The sequence below is a fragment of the Pleurodeles waltl genome, chromosome 10 (genome assembly GCF_031143425.1).
Source record: "Pleurodeles waltl isolate 20211129_DDA chromosome 10, aPleWal1.hap1.20221129, whole genome shotgun sequence".
In the NCBI taxonomy this organism is placed as follows: domain Eukaryota; kingdom Metazoa; phylum Chordata; class Amphibia; order Caudata; family Salamandridae; genus Pleurodeles; species Pleurodeles waltl.
In genome coordinates this window covers 223,370,876-223,386,833 of record NC_090449.1, presented here as the reverse complement: position 1 = coordinate 223,386,833, position 15,958 = coordinate 223,370,876, and the positions used below count along the sequence as shown (strand labels likewise).

Sequence of the window (15,958 nt, the reverse complement as noted above, 5' to 3'; positions counted from 1 at the left end):
AAGACGAATGCACATTTGGTTATATCTCTCCTAAATGGATCAGCAAACAATGATGTCTTCATCAGTGGAGCATCTTCTGGTCATCATTGGGCAGTGACATAATAGTGAACAGTTCAGTAATGTTTGGCCTTAATGCAACTGAACTGACAGTGGCAGAAAGCTAAAGACATAACACTAACAAAATAAGAGAGCACAACTGAGAACAGCCAGGAACAGAAAATAACTGAAGGACAGACAACTGCAAGGCACAGAGAAGAACTGAACTGACAACACCTAATTTGGTTATACTAAAGCCCTAGAAAGCAACTAGCTAAGTTTCTATTGGTCAGTCTATGGGATGGTTTAGGTCAGAGCAATTACACTTTCTCCACGTTCTCAGAAGTTTCCTTCCTTCATTGTCTCCATTCATGATTGGCTCATCTTCACCCACTGCAGTCAAAAGTCTCTGCAGTAAAATACAATTGTTGTAGACTATACATGAAAACTATCACACTATTGTTCTTGGGTACACACTATCTTGCAGGAAGACAATCAAATGTTACCACATAAGAACATAACTTTTCCACATTGAACAAGTCACAAAGGATGCTTAGAAAAACATTATTGCAGCGTTAACATTTTAACCTTGCCTTTGCATTTTTCTAACATGATCCTTTTAAACCCTAATGGTAAAACATAAAGGATAAAACATTTCATAATATTTAAACTGTTAATCCTTTTTGTACATATTAATATTCTGTTTTCAGTACATTTAATTATGAATACACAGAATAAATTTCATTAGACAATTATTTATTAATATGTCGAACTAGATTATGGCTGCCACCAGAGTGGTCATGTTTCCCAAAACAAACATTTCATTTTTAAATACGTTATTTCATTTCGCTTTAGTGTCACAATTATTTTAATAATGTTTGCACTTCAACACATTTTGGCTTGAGTGGTTTTTATCACTAAGCACACATGGACTGGGACAGACGATTTTGGGTGACTTTTTCACACTTTCTATGGATTGTGGATGCCTACAAAGGAATTTAATTATGTGTTGTACTATCAATATAGACAGAACACTTTAGTCCCTTGGCACAGGTGATTAGGGCCATCTAGACCTATGTGATGGTTCTTTTTAACTCCTGTTTAGGGACTTCTTCCTAAGACAATAGGTACTTTGGTTATAGCCCTGAAGACATCTGCTGTGACATTTGCAGGGTGAGATGAAACACGTGTTGTCATGGGTGTATTTGAGTTATCTTTGTGGAAATACAGACTACTGATAGCCCATACTCAATGTTGACTCTTTTGAGTGCTTAGAGCCATCTATATCACTGCTTTGCTTAAGTCTCTCCAGTCCCTTGTATTTTACACCAATGTCAATTTCAACTGCGTATTCCTGCAACAAAAGAACAAAACCTATGTTTACTAATATTTTGTGATGTGGTTGTGCCACTTATTTGATGCGGCCACAAAACAATTTGCTACTCAAGGGTTACTACAAAGTCTAACAAGTGCAGATATGTGTCGTCATGCATGGCTTTGTATTTTTTTTTATTGAGGTAATAAATAAAACACAATAATAACACAATACAAAACTGTCACTGATAGAGCAAAGATTGAAAAATATTCAAACAGTCATGAGGGTATTGCTGGATAATTACTATATAATATGACATGGGACTGGAGGAAAGAAAAACAGAAATAATTCAAACTAAGGAGATGGGAGGTCATGATCAGACTGTATTTGCACAAGACATCCCCTGAAGAGCTCACAAACTTTCCTGAGCCGAGCACACCACTCGTCATTATCTATAATCAAGCACACGAAGACATGAATAATTCATGATAAATTCATGCCACCAAATCTGAAGATTAGGAGCCTGTGTCAATAACCAATGGCGGGCCAGAATCAGTCGGGCTAAAGCAATAGCAAAAAAATAGATACCACTCAAATGGCCAGGTATGAAAGCTGAGTGACCCATTACAATTAATTTAGAATTGCACCTCAAAATGGTGAGATGGAGTAAATTCAGCTTGCCAAATACTGTCTGCCAATAATACAAAATAGATGGACAAGTGACGAAAATATGGACTGAGTCAGCCAGATCCGAAGACCATTGGAAGCACTTAGAGTCCTGCCTCAGATTCATAATCATTAAACAATACGGAGTATAGTAGAAGTCATTAAGAAATTTGAACTGATGAGTTTTAACCTAAGAGACATTGAGTACTGTATGTGAGAAGACAATTGTACTTTTTATTTAATCAGGGGTAACTAGGACCACGAGGTGTCAGCACCACTGATCAGCCATAGGCTGAAAAATATCCGGCCGTTGTAAGACCGCCACGGCCAGAATAATTTTATAAGTATCACTGATGTCCTTTTTAGATGAACTATGCCGCAAGTATTTGAGAAAGGCGTTCACAGAACAATTGACATCTGAGTCCTTCAAACCTCTAATGAAGTGCTGGATTTCTAGGTAACGAGAAAAAAAACGAGCATAGAAGAGAATATCACTGGGATGAGGTCTTGAAGAGGAGAAAACAATCGCCCTCATAAAAGGAGCCCAATGTAACTAAACAGGGATGCCTGCCAGCAGTCAATAAAGCTTTTGTGGCTATGTCGAGGAAAATGGGATTATAACCCAAGTAGGCATATAGATGATAGATCGAATAGTGTAGTCCCCGAAATCCATTTTTTCAAAAGGCCCAGATAGAATCAAAGACCCTGGGCATCTTAAATTGAGTCCTCTTAAAGTAGACAGTGTCAATGATGCCAGTATCTGGACTGATGGCCACCCTTGAGGGAAGATATTCCTGAAACAGCCACCCTAGCCCCCATGGTTCACACCCCAACACTTTAACTATTCGGAACATGAATGAAGCTAGAAAGTATGCTCAAAGGTCAGGTAGCAAAAGTCCACCCTCCAGCTATGGCCTCTGCAACATTCGTATGCTAGCCCTGGGCTTTTTATACCCCCAGATGAATTTCTGACAAATGGCCTCAACATGTGTAAAAAACTCTTTAGCTAAGTACAGGGGTATACAGCGGAACAGATATAAATAATGAGGGAGGATGATCATTTTGATTAGATTGCATCCTTCAATCAGGTCTATGTGTAGGCGATGCCACTTGCTAAATATCTCCAGAGTGCTACTACAGAGTGTGCCAGAATTAACTCGATCACCTCCTACATTTTTAGGGAGACTTCGACCCCCAAGTAAGTGGCTGATTTGACCCATCGTCTGTCATCCAGAGAAGGAGCAAAATTAGCTAAAACCATATTCTTGTCTGGGTTGAGTTTATACCCAGAAATTGCCCCATACACACACACACCGTTTTTTCAATGGCAACTAGGAGTGGTCCGGAGCAGAAGTCAGGCTAGTGGGATCATTTGCATAGGTGAGAATGTTAAGCTCAAGTTGATGAATCCGCAGCAGAGCGATGACCCTTGATCTTTTCAGGGCTTGAATGTACGGTTCGATATAAAGCACAAAAAGCAGAGGTGAAAGTTCACATCCCTGACAGGTACCATGATTAATCTGGATTATATTGGTCGAGGAACCAATACATGAAACTTTAGCCATGAGATGCTGGTAAAGCTGTTGAACCCAAGCAATATAGCAGGTCCAAACCCTGAAGCTGCCTTAGGGGGCCCTGAGAAAAGGCCATGAGACCCAGTCAAAAAACTTTACAGCATCTAACATTATCACTCCAACCAGGTTTCCCTGAACACAGCTTGCCTCTAGGGCAATGATGACAGTATCAACATGAGCAGTGGTGGTGTTGCGCCTTGGGAGAGAACCATGTTGATTCTCATTGACAAGATCTGAGATGACTGTAGCAAGCCTGTTGGTCAAAATCTGAGTATAGATCTGAGGGGCATATTTATACTCCGTTTGTGCCGATTGTGCGTCAAACATTTTGACGCACAATCAGCGCAAACATTGCCCCGTATTTAAACTTTGATGCCCGAGCCCGCGGACGACAGAATTCCGCCGCATGCGTCATTTTTTGGATGCGGCAACCCGCCCTGCGTTAATTATATGCAAGGTAGGCATTCCCGTCCAAAAAATGGCTTAAACGGCCGTGCGTCGTATTTATGCTTTCGGGCAAAAATGACGCACGGCCGGGAGGCGGAGCCAGAAAATAACGCACAGCCAGATTTGCGTCAAAAAATTATGCCTGGGTCAGGGCAGGGGTTAAAAATGGGCAAACACACTTGTATTTAATCAGAACACACAGAACAAACAGCAGAGCAGCAGAGCAGCAACAGGGAGCCATGGAGGTCATTCTAATCCAGCGTGCACGCAGACGCAGAGCCCAGCAGCAACAACAGCAGCTACAACAACACCAGCAGGGACCCCAAAGGCAGCGCAGAAGGCAGGAGAGGATATTCCGCCCAAGAACAACCCTTCAGGGCCTCAGGGAACACAACATCATACAGAGGTACCGGTTGACCTGGCAGGCCATTCAGCAGCTGCTGCGAAATATTGAACAGCAGTTGGCCCCCACTTTGGTGACACCCCACACCATACCAACAGAAACAAAGCTGCTTGCCGTACTTCACATGCTGGCAAGTGGCTCATTTCAAACAACTGGTGCCCTGGTAGGCGGAATATCACAACCATCATTCTCCGCATTTCTGCCCAAAGTACTGGATGCCATCATTTGACTGACACCCGCCACATCTGCTTCCCTAACACACTGCAGAAGCAGCAGGAAACAAAACAGGTGTTCTACGCAATCAGTGGCTTCCCACACGTCCTTGGTGCAATCGACTGCACACATGTATGCCTTGTGCCACCTGCTGCAACTGAACACCTCTACCGCAACAGGAACTACACACATTCCATCAACGTGCAGGCCATTGTCGATCATCAAGGAATGTTCACCAACATCGTGGCTAAATATCCTGGGAGTGTACATGACTCCTACATCTTCCGTCACTGCACCATCAACCAACGCTTCCAGGATGGACGGTATGGCAATGGACTACTTGTTGGTAAGTACAAAAACCTATATATATACACACTGCACAGCAACCCTCTAGGATACACAACACATACACCACAAGAGCAACATGTCAACAGGAACACACTGAGGTCCTGACATCACTAGCCATGTTTCTTAAGTCACCATTGAAGCTGTCACGCATTGGAATTTACTGTACAGCCTAATGTTAAAACATTAATGAGTGTGGTTGCCGAAATGTCACCTTGCAAATTGTAAGTGTCCCAATGACCTTTACATTAATACATTGCAGAAGTCTAAAGGTATGGGATGTCCAGGGTACTTTGATATGAACGTGTTAACAACACTTTCAATTTTAACTGTACATGGAACTATCATCTCACCCCAAGTGAAGACACACGGACACCTGTATCACAAGTCACAATGTTAGGGAGGGCACACTGTACTGAAAATCCCAAAACATACTGATCACAAACGGTTAGCAGACAAACACTTGCTCAGCCAAGGAAACAACACAATGCAGATGGTGTAGCCTACAAGTATAGGAGGTCACATCAGTACACAAAAGAGTCACAGACAACACAAGACAACTACTGCCATTAAAGGTCTTTTCAATAGTGCCAGCTACATCAACATGATCCCATTATTTTTCTCTTTCAGCTGATCAGGGGTATGGCATCCAGCCATGGATATTGACACCATTTGGCAACCCGAGTACAGCTGCAGAGCGTGCATACAACGCTCATGAGAGGACACTCAGCATTGCGAGCGGACCTTTGGCATCCTCAAGTCAAGGTTCCACTGCCTCGACATCACTGGTGGTAGCCTACTATATTCCCCCGAGATGGTCTGTAAGATCATACTAACATGTTCCATCCTGCACAACATTTGCATCAAAAGGAACATTCGCCTCCTGGAACCAGACCCATACATGCCTGAAGTTGAGGAAGAGGAGGATGCTGCCCTGCAACATGAGGGGGAACAACCAAACACGGCTGTTGGAGTGTGTAGGCGCCAACACATTGTGAACAATTTTTTTTAAATATTATCACCATCACCACTTAATGAACTATTGTAAATAAACACTGATAAGAAACACCACATCATGGTCTGGCTAATCATTTCTGCACACCTTTAGCTCTAAATATCAGAAGAAGAGTGTCGCCTCATGGAGCATTGATGATATAACAATCAGGACACAGAAAATACCACTACAAATGTGATGCCTATCATACAACGGTCACATACACACACAATGTAAATGACTGACATCCTGTACAGTTCACCTTTGAAGGGCAATAGCTGAGGACCACACCTATTACACACATACATGTTGGAAACATGGTTCATCGCGGCATATGGCACACAACTAAAACACCATCACTCAACTAGGGGAAAACAGGCCTCATACATCATGCAGTTGGCATGCTTTAGCATCAGGAACAGGAATTTATGGCCAGACCCTTGGCAGCAGTAATTCCAACTACATACAATCTTTGCAAAGACTATCTGTCACTAGAGTTACACATAAGCAGAACATACACAGCACAAGTGCCACACATATGACAAGCATCCAGCACATCACATGCCATCTACATGTCAGCCCTTTTCTAAAAATATGACACACCCAAGCACCTGGTCACACCCCACCTGTCTGAAGAGGTCCCTGGAATACAAATATGTGTACCCTGATATTCCCTCATGTACACACACACACTAACAAGAGTCATCCAGTGTGCCACACCCTTTCCTATGGTATACCATTGTCATAGTACTATCTGACTGCATGGAAGTCAGCTCAAATAATACACTGGCTTGGAGTTTTTAAGGCCTGGTATCACCTGGAGATTGCTTCCCGTGTGAAAGGTACTGTAGGCCATTTGAAAGCAATTCTCATCCGACAGGACTTGTGAGACACTGATGGAGGCCACACCAGTGATCACCTCCATGCACACCACCCAAATTTACATGCACTGTCCCTGCTGATGCCTCCTACAGCATAGATGTAGTCATTTTGACAATTACACCGTTAAGCATTGCTACTAATGTTACCGAGTAACACTGAATATGGGTTAATGTGTCACCTTCAGAACAACACAGGACATACAAAGTTTGACATGTCAACTGTCTACTGCTCCCTCTGGCCAGTCTTAGTCAGACCACTGATCATGTCAATTGTGAAAGAGCTGGATCCTGATTGACCCTGCATCCTGTCAGCCTGACTGGCACCTGTCCGTGGGTCACCCTAAAGATACCCGGTGGCCACATATGGACCACACTTGCTGTTCAAAACCTCTCTTTCCTCAGAGGCTAATTTGTCATTTGCCTCATCAATGTATACTCAAATACATTGTGTTGCATCATCTGACTTTTATTGGTATCATATTTGTTACAGTGCCCTTGAATAGCTAAATCATGGCCCATCCGTTGTCTGTGCCTCATTAATGACTAAACTACAAAGTGTGACAGTGTACCTGGGCCATAGCCTTTGATGGTGTACGTGGCCTCCAGCAGAACCAGCAACCTCAGATAATGCCCATGAAAAGTCAACACATTTGAGGACCCTGACAGTTCACACACTGAGTAACATTGTCCAAATAATAGAGATGGCTCGTGTGTGGTGAATACCAGCCATATTATTCTGCACAGAGGCTATGATGTTCCCAGATGCATTTCCTTCCACAGAGGCCAACTTGAGTACAAATGTTGCAATGACACATGCCGGATCCTGACACCTGAGACATTCTCTCACTCAGCACACCAAGGTTGCCCAGTTGAAAGTCTCATTACACGTCTTCAGTGACAGGGTGGGACCATCCACGTGTAGGTTACCATGTCCTCAATGACATTTATCTCCAAAGGATACTCATTAGATACACGATTAGCTGCCACTAACTCATGATGAGACCTGGACGTAACAGTGACAACATACGCCTTAACAGTTGATACAGGATCAACATTGGACCACACACATGTACATGTACCATCCAATCAACAAAGTGGTTACAAGCATCCTATCACAGTAGTGTCCCAATTGTAACCTAGCATGAAGATTGAAACATGCCACTAAACCAGGTAATGCATAAAGGGCCACATACATCAAAAACCTAATTGCAATTATGTCATAAGGAACTTTGAGAATTTGCTATTAAATCAATGCTAAATGGTATGTCAGAATTCTCTAAAGAAGCAATAGGGCAAACTTCAAATGGGCAAATGGTATTACAGATTTGCAAAAAGATAATCATACTCAATTTGCATCTATGGGCCTGTTGCCAATGGTTTAGCATTACTGAAATTGTGAAAACTGTTGATTAATTTGCAAGTCAGGAACAGCAAATCCCAGGGTGCTGGGGGCCTAAGTCCCCCTCTGCTGCACCCCAATTAAACACTTTTTACGGACACGTGAAGCACACACATGCTTACGGGGCATGTGTGCGCTACATGTCTATAGTGAAACATATTTTAGCTACATTAACTCGTAATTAGCACATGGTTACCCCCACAAATTGTTTAGGCGTCAATTGCATTACCTAAATGGCCATTTTGCAATTTGGAATAGCTTGATACATGTGCTCACAAATTAGCTAATAAAGACATCCTGTTAGCTCTTTCATATTTGGAAAGTCGCAATCAGCAATTACCTACATGTGTGTGCAATTATGAGTAATCTCCATTTTGGCCAATCATTACTATTGCACTGTGAATACCTTCCATACATCCTGTAAGGCACATTTGCTTTCGCTAACCTCAGTATTTATCATTTAGCACCGTTTGATAAAGGAAAATTTCATGACTCATTTGAACATATAAAATACATAGTTGTCATTATGTGTCATATTTTCACATATACAGCTTGTGCGTCATATTTTTTACGCACAGGAGTGCAAATAATGCTGAATCAAAATATTTTTAATAATTGGTAAATAATATTTGGATGCGGCTTAATTTTCACCTCTGGAAGTGTAAATTATGCTGCAACCAAATATTATTTACCAATTATTAAAAATATTTGTATTCAGCATTATTTGCACTCCTGTGCGTCCAAAAATATGACGCACAAGCTGTATGCATGAAAATATGACGCATAATGGAAAAAAACGGCGGCCATGTTATGCAGGATGTGATGTAATAGGCTATCCTGTTTACAGATTCTGTACAGTGGGTGTACTTTCACTTTCACTTTGCTGTCTGTGATTATTCTAGACTGTGTGGCTGTGTGCAGAGTGTTGTCCTGTGATTTTGTGCTTTTGTGTCCAGAGTGCCATCTTACTTGTTGTTTTGTCATTCATATATTGTTGTAGAATACTCTCTGAGTGTGTGTTATTTACATTTGTCCAGTCCAGTGTTGTATTTATTGTCTGTGGGAGTCTGTTGTGGGTACTGTTATATAGGGGATAGTTGGGCTCTTCTATTTGTTAAGTTTACTTTGTATTTCCTTACTCCAACTTTCCCCATTTTCCCCTTTCTTCTTTTTTTACCACTACATTTTCCCCTTTTCTGTGCATAAATGTCGGGTAGGCCACGTCTTTCCAGGATGGGTGAGGAGGAATTGGGGGGTTTATATGGCTGGTGTGCCATTTCCTCCCACTGATGCTGGAGGCTGGGGGTAGGGTGATACAGGGGTATCACACTGAGGCCCGAAAAGTCTGGTGGGGGAAGGTGCGCCATCACTTGGTGCGTCGGTATGGGAGCCAAAGCAATGAGCATCAACTGAAGCACCGCTGGGCTGACCTGATCTCCAGGGAGCAAGATCTGCTGGACCACCTGGGAATCATGATTGGTGGCCATGTTGGTGAGTACAGATCATGTAAATGTGCACAATTAAAAGTTGTGTAGATGATTGGTACACAATCTGCCAGATAAGTAGCTGACTGTGTGTAATGCTGAGGAAACATACAGGGTAATTGATGCACTATGTGAAGGATGACAAATGCTAGCAGTCAGGCAGCTCATGTTTTGCACACTTACAGGTTGCTTGTTGCTGAATGTAATTTAGTGCCGCCTTTGTGTCAGACAAGCGAAACATTAATGAGGCAATCAGGACTCTACAGGTCACAATTGCCAGTGAAGTATGGATGTACTAACGGCATACCTACATATGTTGACGCTATAGCTAGACTGACATTGAAAACCCTACATGATGCAGAAAATGAGTGCTGCCTTCACGTCAATTGATGATATCAATGTGGCCCAGACATATGTCTCATGTGTGTCTGGTGAGTGTGTAAGGAAAGTGTTAACGGAAGTGCTTTGCCTGTTAGGGATTAATGTGCTCCTTCATATTTTATTGATACATGCCAGATCTGAACATGAACCATATTTGGAAAGGAGTCAGGTGCCCTCAGCTAACATCTTAGACAGGTATTTTTTGTTTCTTGTGCCAAAATCCCATTAGGGATGGCAGTCCAAAGGTATGGACTAGGGTACAAACATCTATGTTTGGTGCCAATCACCATTGTTGGGACACATCAATTTATGAAACTTTTACAACATGAGGTATTGTCAAAGTCCCTGCCCCTCTGTACCATGTACCTATCTGTCACAAATGTGCCATGACCACATAGGCTGTTTGACAGGTCATGCAGTCCTCAAGTAACCAGCCTTTGGATGTCTCTGTTGGATGCACATGATTAGACGAATATACACCAATATTCTTGCTGCGCACTAATGGAGGTGCATGTTTGCCACCACATGACAGTCAGGGCCACTGCATGTGTGTAGAAGTGTGTGTAACTGTAGCAGGAGACCCATCCTAAGTAAATGTTGGCCATGAAATATTCCATGCAGTATTAGCATGTCTGTAAGTGTTTCATTACCCATGTCAGCTTACACATTGTATTTTTATTTGAAATTGTTTGTCACTGCACTGATTCTGAGCATATTCTTCCTTCCATGCTTTACAGGTGGGCCTGCACCGTACACAGTGGGAGAGGTGGCTCGTTTTGAGGACCCCGACACCTACAGTGAGTGTTGACATGTGTGTTATGTTTTGTGTTTGCTGGTGATGTGTGATGGACTCCTGTGTGTTTAACACATTGCAAGGTGTGATGCGCTGCCCAATCATTAGTCTTCTTCCATTAGTGGGATTTCAGTTATTAGAATATTTTGAGTTGACCAATGCTTATCCATTTGTCTGATCTTGGGATTGTAGGCCATTCCTGTAGGGCCCGCTATGAGAACTGGGGTGAGTCATGCGGAATACACTAGTCACAATAAGAGTTGCACTGGGACTCGTCTCGGACTGAGTCTGCATGTCAGACTGACATTCTCCCAGATAGCTTCTGCAAATGGCTTTTCTGAAGACTGCTGCTTCCCTATTAACCGATGTACTGAGTACACTGTAGGTTGGACCTTCTGGGAGCATGTACTTCCACAAGTTGTACTACAAGTGTGTGGAACTAGAGTGCAAAGGCTTAGGTGTGCATGCTATTCATGATCATGGGTGTTCTTGCACCTCTGTGTCTGTTGAAAATTATGCCTCACTGGAAGTATGTGATGTTGACCTAGGTCAGTACATTAAGACATGTGTGGGCCTTGGATAGGACAAGGTTTAGCTGACTCCAATTTGTTGATAGCCCTTACTGGTGGTGTGTGTAGAGCCAAAAACATGTTGAGCTTTCTCTACACTCCTGGGTGTGCATGTATTTTGGAATTGTTTGTTGTTTTTCCCCCCCCCCTCAAACACAGGCATGGATTTGTGAATAGGGTACCTAGGACTGAAGCAACCAGTATACCTGTGACTATTTGAAAAATTGTTTTGAACCTAGTGTACACACTCAAGTATGGCACATGAGTACTGTACTAGCAAATTCCATTACAAATCGCAGACCTTGAGGTTTGTGATTATCATCACATACACTGATATATGTAGTCCAGGCAATAGGCGGAGGAGGTGCAGCATGATTGTTAGCTGCAACTGTCAGTACTTTGATGACAAGTTATTGCCAGTTGTTACCCATCATGTAGATTTTGTATGTGCTATGTGTGAGATGACCTTTGTAGGCAGGGTTTCCATTTACTTCCTCTGAGACTTTCAATGATCTGTACGGTGATATGAGCTGTTACAAGTACAGTAGATGTATTGTCAGATTGACCACTTGTGCTATTCCACACAATGCAGTTCCAATGGTAAATAGTTGCCCTTTGTCTTCACAGCTGCAAACATGACACCCGCCCAGAAGCATGAATTTGAGAGGCGGGCCATGAGGTACAGACACATCCTGCAGGTGCAGTCGGGTTTCCGAAGGATGGCCCGTACATACCAGTCTGATCGGGCCTCCGGAGAATGGTGGGCTTCACCACAGGGTGGCCCAAGGTTGCCCACTACAGCCACCACCACCACAACCACCGGTTCTCCCCAGGTGGCCCCAGCCACAGCGGGATCAGTTGTCCCTACATCTGCAGCACACCCAGGACCCAGCAGTGTGACAGCTGCAGGACAGTGCAGTGGGCTAGGCTCCACACGGCCACAGAGCACCTCGGCCGGGACACAAACGGCACCAGCACTAACAATCAACCCTGCGGCATTCCTGGCTTTGGAACATAAGATGGACAGAGTTCTAAGGAAGGTGAACAATCTTAGCCAGGATGTCAGCTACATCAAGAAGCGGGTCAAATCGATCAGGCGGACCCTCCGAAGGGCCAACCTCTAGGAATAACTTTTTTCTATGGACATAATCCCCTCCCCTCCCTCCTCTTTCCTTGTTATCATGATTAGTGGGCTTGGGGGATTAGTGTTAGGTTAGTATAGGTTGTTAGTTTAGTTAGTGTTAGGGAGGTGGGTTGGGGGGGTACTGATTCTTTCTACTTTTCCTTATTAACTGTGTGGGTGGGTGGGGGGCAATGTTGGGGTTCCTGTGTGTTTGAAAAAAAAAATATATATATAAAAAATATTTAAAAAAATAACAAAAAAATATATGATTGTTTAGGATAGTATAGTATGTGTGTAGGTTAGTATGTGTTGCCCTCCATGTGTCCTGTCTCATAATGGTGGGTGGGGGGTTGATGTTTAGAACGATTCGTTATATGTGAAGAGTAAGTTTAGCTTAGGTTAGTTAGGGACAGTTGTGGGTAATGAGTAGTCAGGTTAGATTAGGGTAGGTATGACTTTTCCCTTAGTTGCCTCTGGTGTGATTAGTTTTGAATAAATATATAGATAACCCTTTACATTATGTGTTAACTGCTACTTGATCATGGCCTTGGCATCAGTGTAGATGATTGTTGTTCTATGACATTTGTGTCCTATGCTACAAACAAATACTAACTGAGGTGTAAAATGGCAGCTACCCCAGTGCTACCTTGGTAAGAATCTACCATTTGTTAGAACCACCAATCGGAGTTGACATGGATCACAAAGGATTTTTGTTGATGAGTATGTTTTCTACGTCACAAAGTGTGCTTCCAGACTTGGTATTGTGGGGACAGTTTTAGGTCGGACTGCAGTGTGATGTTCAGGGACACCTTTGAAGATGAGGTCTTCTTAACACTCTTGTCTTCTTGTATTCATAACTGACATAGATCATTTGTGTCAATATTCAGCATGATCACCTATTTGGATGTTAACTCAGAAAGATTGATTCATGCTGTGTTTTGTAGTGTTTGCTTAGATTAGACTGCACAGTTCAATGTGTTAGTATTGCATGGTGACAACATTTATCAGCCACTATTAGTTGACTTTGATATCTCTTGAGGAAGCATTATTCTGTCCAACACAGCATGATGGTGTGTGGTTTCTCACTTCATCAGTTATTCTCCTCAGGATGGGCAGGCTATGATGCAATCCTGGGCACTGTGAAGATGTATCTGACTACATGATGTCAGGACAGTTGTATTGACAAGCTACATGATTGGCACACAGGCACATTTGTGTTATCTACTGCACAGTTGATGTGTCAAATTACACAGAGACATATTTGTTGTGCAAGTGCTATTTATTGATAGGTGCTGTAGTGCAATCTGTACATTGTCCATGTTTGCTGAATCCGTTCTAGTGAAATCTTACATGGTGATCCTACAGAAGGGGTGTAGGTAATGCTACTGACATGCTGGGGTGATGTTACAGACAGTGCAGTGGGACAGGATTTGCCGATTAGTAGGAGAGAGACATTAACTGGGCATGCTGACAAGTTATACAGTGGTTAGCAGAACAGTCATTGAGTATAGTTGTTGTAAGACTGGCATTTGACAAAAAGTTGGACCTTGGTCAAAGTAGGCCATGGTGCAGGAACTAGTGCTTCCGGGTACTCTTCCGTGTGAATGTGATCTGTTCCATGTCTTCTTCTTCTGATGTGTGTGTTGCCTGCTTCGTCCTTGTTGTTGTTGGTTGTAAAGGGGCAACACACACCTCAGTGTTAGAAGACGTGGAGTCAGACATCCTGGTCGCTGCTCCCTGTGAAGGTCTTAAGGGCAGTACTGCAGCAAGGAGGGTCTGCTGGTTTTTGAGAATAGCAGCCACATCACGATGGTAGGCAGCCAGGTCGGCCCTGAGGGAATCATGATTGCATTTGTGCATGCAGTGGAATGTTTGGGGTGCGAGGTTTTGTGGCAACTCCCTTACTGCAGTGGTGAATTCCTTGACAGTTTCTTGTAGTCCTTGCAGTATGGATGTTAGGGCTTGCATAGTTGCTGCCTGATCTGCAGATGACATCATGCACAAACGTACCCCCTCTCCAAGGCTGGCTGCTATAGTTTGCATCCCCACCCGCACCTCCTTGGCCAGCTCCCGCTGTACTCCAACTACAGTTCTCTCAAACTGGTGCCAGTGTTGTCTGAGTCCTCAGCTGTATTGGAGCTGGCAGGTCTTGCAATTGGGGTGGTGGGTGGATCCTCTGCGATGGCTGCTTGTTCTGTGCTCCTCCTTGTGACTGAAGGTGGGGTCTGGAGGGTTTCAAGGACCTTTTGGATGGTCTCCTGGGGAATGTTTATGGGCTCGTCATCCATGTCATCAGGGAAATCTGGGACAGGCATATCGGCAGGAGATCCATCTTCCTCTGCAATGAAACAGGGTACAATTAGTGTGTCTGTGTTGTGACATTTTTGATGTGACGTGTCTGCCTTTTGATGAATTCACTTTGTGATCTTGTTTTGTATTAATATCTGCAGTCCTTCAGATGGGCATTGTTTCAGGCCTATGGCCCACCTGTGTGTCACATGTATGTTATTGAGTTATCCAACTTGTCAGCCTCATCGCCTCTAGGTGTTGATTTATGCCAAATAGAGAATTGCCACCTTCTTGTCCTACTCGACCATCCGTGTATATCCATTCTCATGGTGAGACCTTTCACTGGCTGTATGTGTTCTGATGGCCCTGGCAGCACACTTAACTATCAGGACCTGCTCCAATCCCTGATCGTTCACATCGACTTAATTTTACTTGACATTTAGCATATCCTATGCATGGCAATGTTATGATGTGATATGGATGTTGACATTGTTAATGTGTCCTGCTGATGTTGGGTAATGTGTGTTACATTGGATTGCCCTGATAGTCGTATCAATGTCCTATTTCGTCCTCTGCCTGTGCAGGTGTATTTCAGTGACCAGTTCCATGTGTCCCCTCCTCAATGCTGTTGTCTGAGCAGTATGACATTTGTGATGTTGCCTTGTTAGCCAGGCACGGGATGGACCCTGACATATGCAGCATGGGTGTGTCCTTAGTGCTGTGTCACTCCTATTGTTGTTTACATTGGCTGATGTTTGTGACACCTATGGGCATTGACATATGAGTGTACTGGGGCCTGTGTCTTGTTTCAGGAGATTGTTGCATATGTCATCCTCACCCCCTAATTTAGGTATGTATGTTCCATGGGGAGGTTACTGCCATTGGCTACTTGAGCTGCACACAGAGCAGAGTTGGTAGTGGCAACTGTTGTTGCAGTTACATTGCAGTTGTCGGTTTGGCTAGAGGACTGCTAATAGGGCCCTAGTTAATGTAGGAGATATGTTGGCTGACGAGTGCCAGGATGTAAGTTTGACGTAGTGGCCTTC

The 15,958-nt window shown here is 43.3% G+C and overlaps 1 protein-coding gene across 1 annotated transcript in view; it reads left to right on the top strand.

Moving 5' to 3' along the window:
• The window catches only part of BMERB1 (bMERB domain containing 1), a 652,653-nt gene that overhangs the window by 439,206 nt on the left and 197,489 nt on the right, over positions 1-15,958 (top strand). The window lies entirely within an intron of this gene.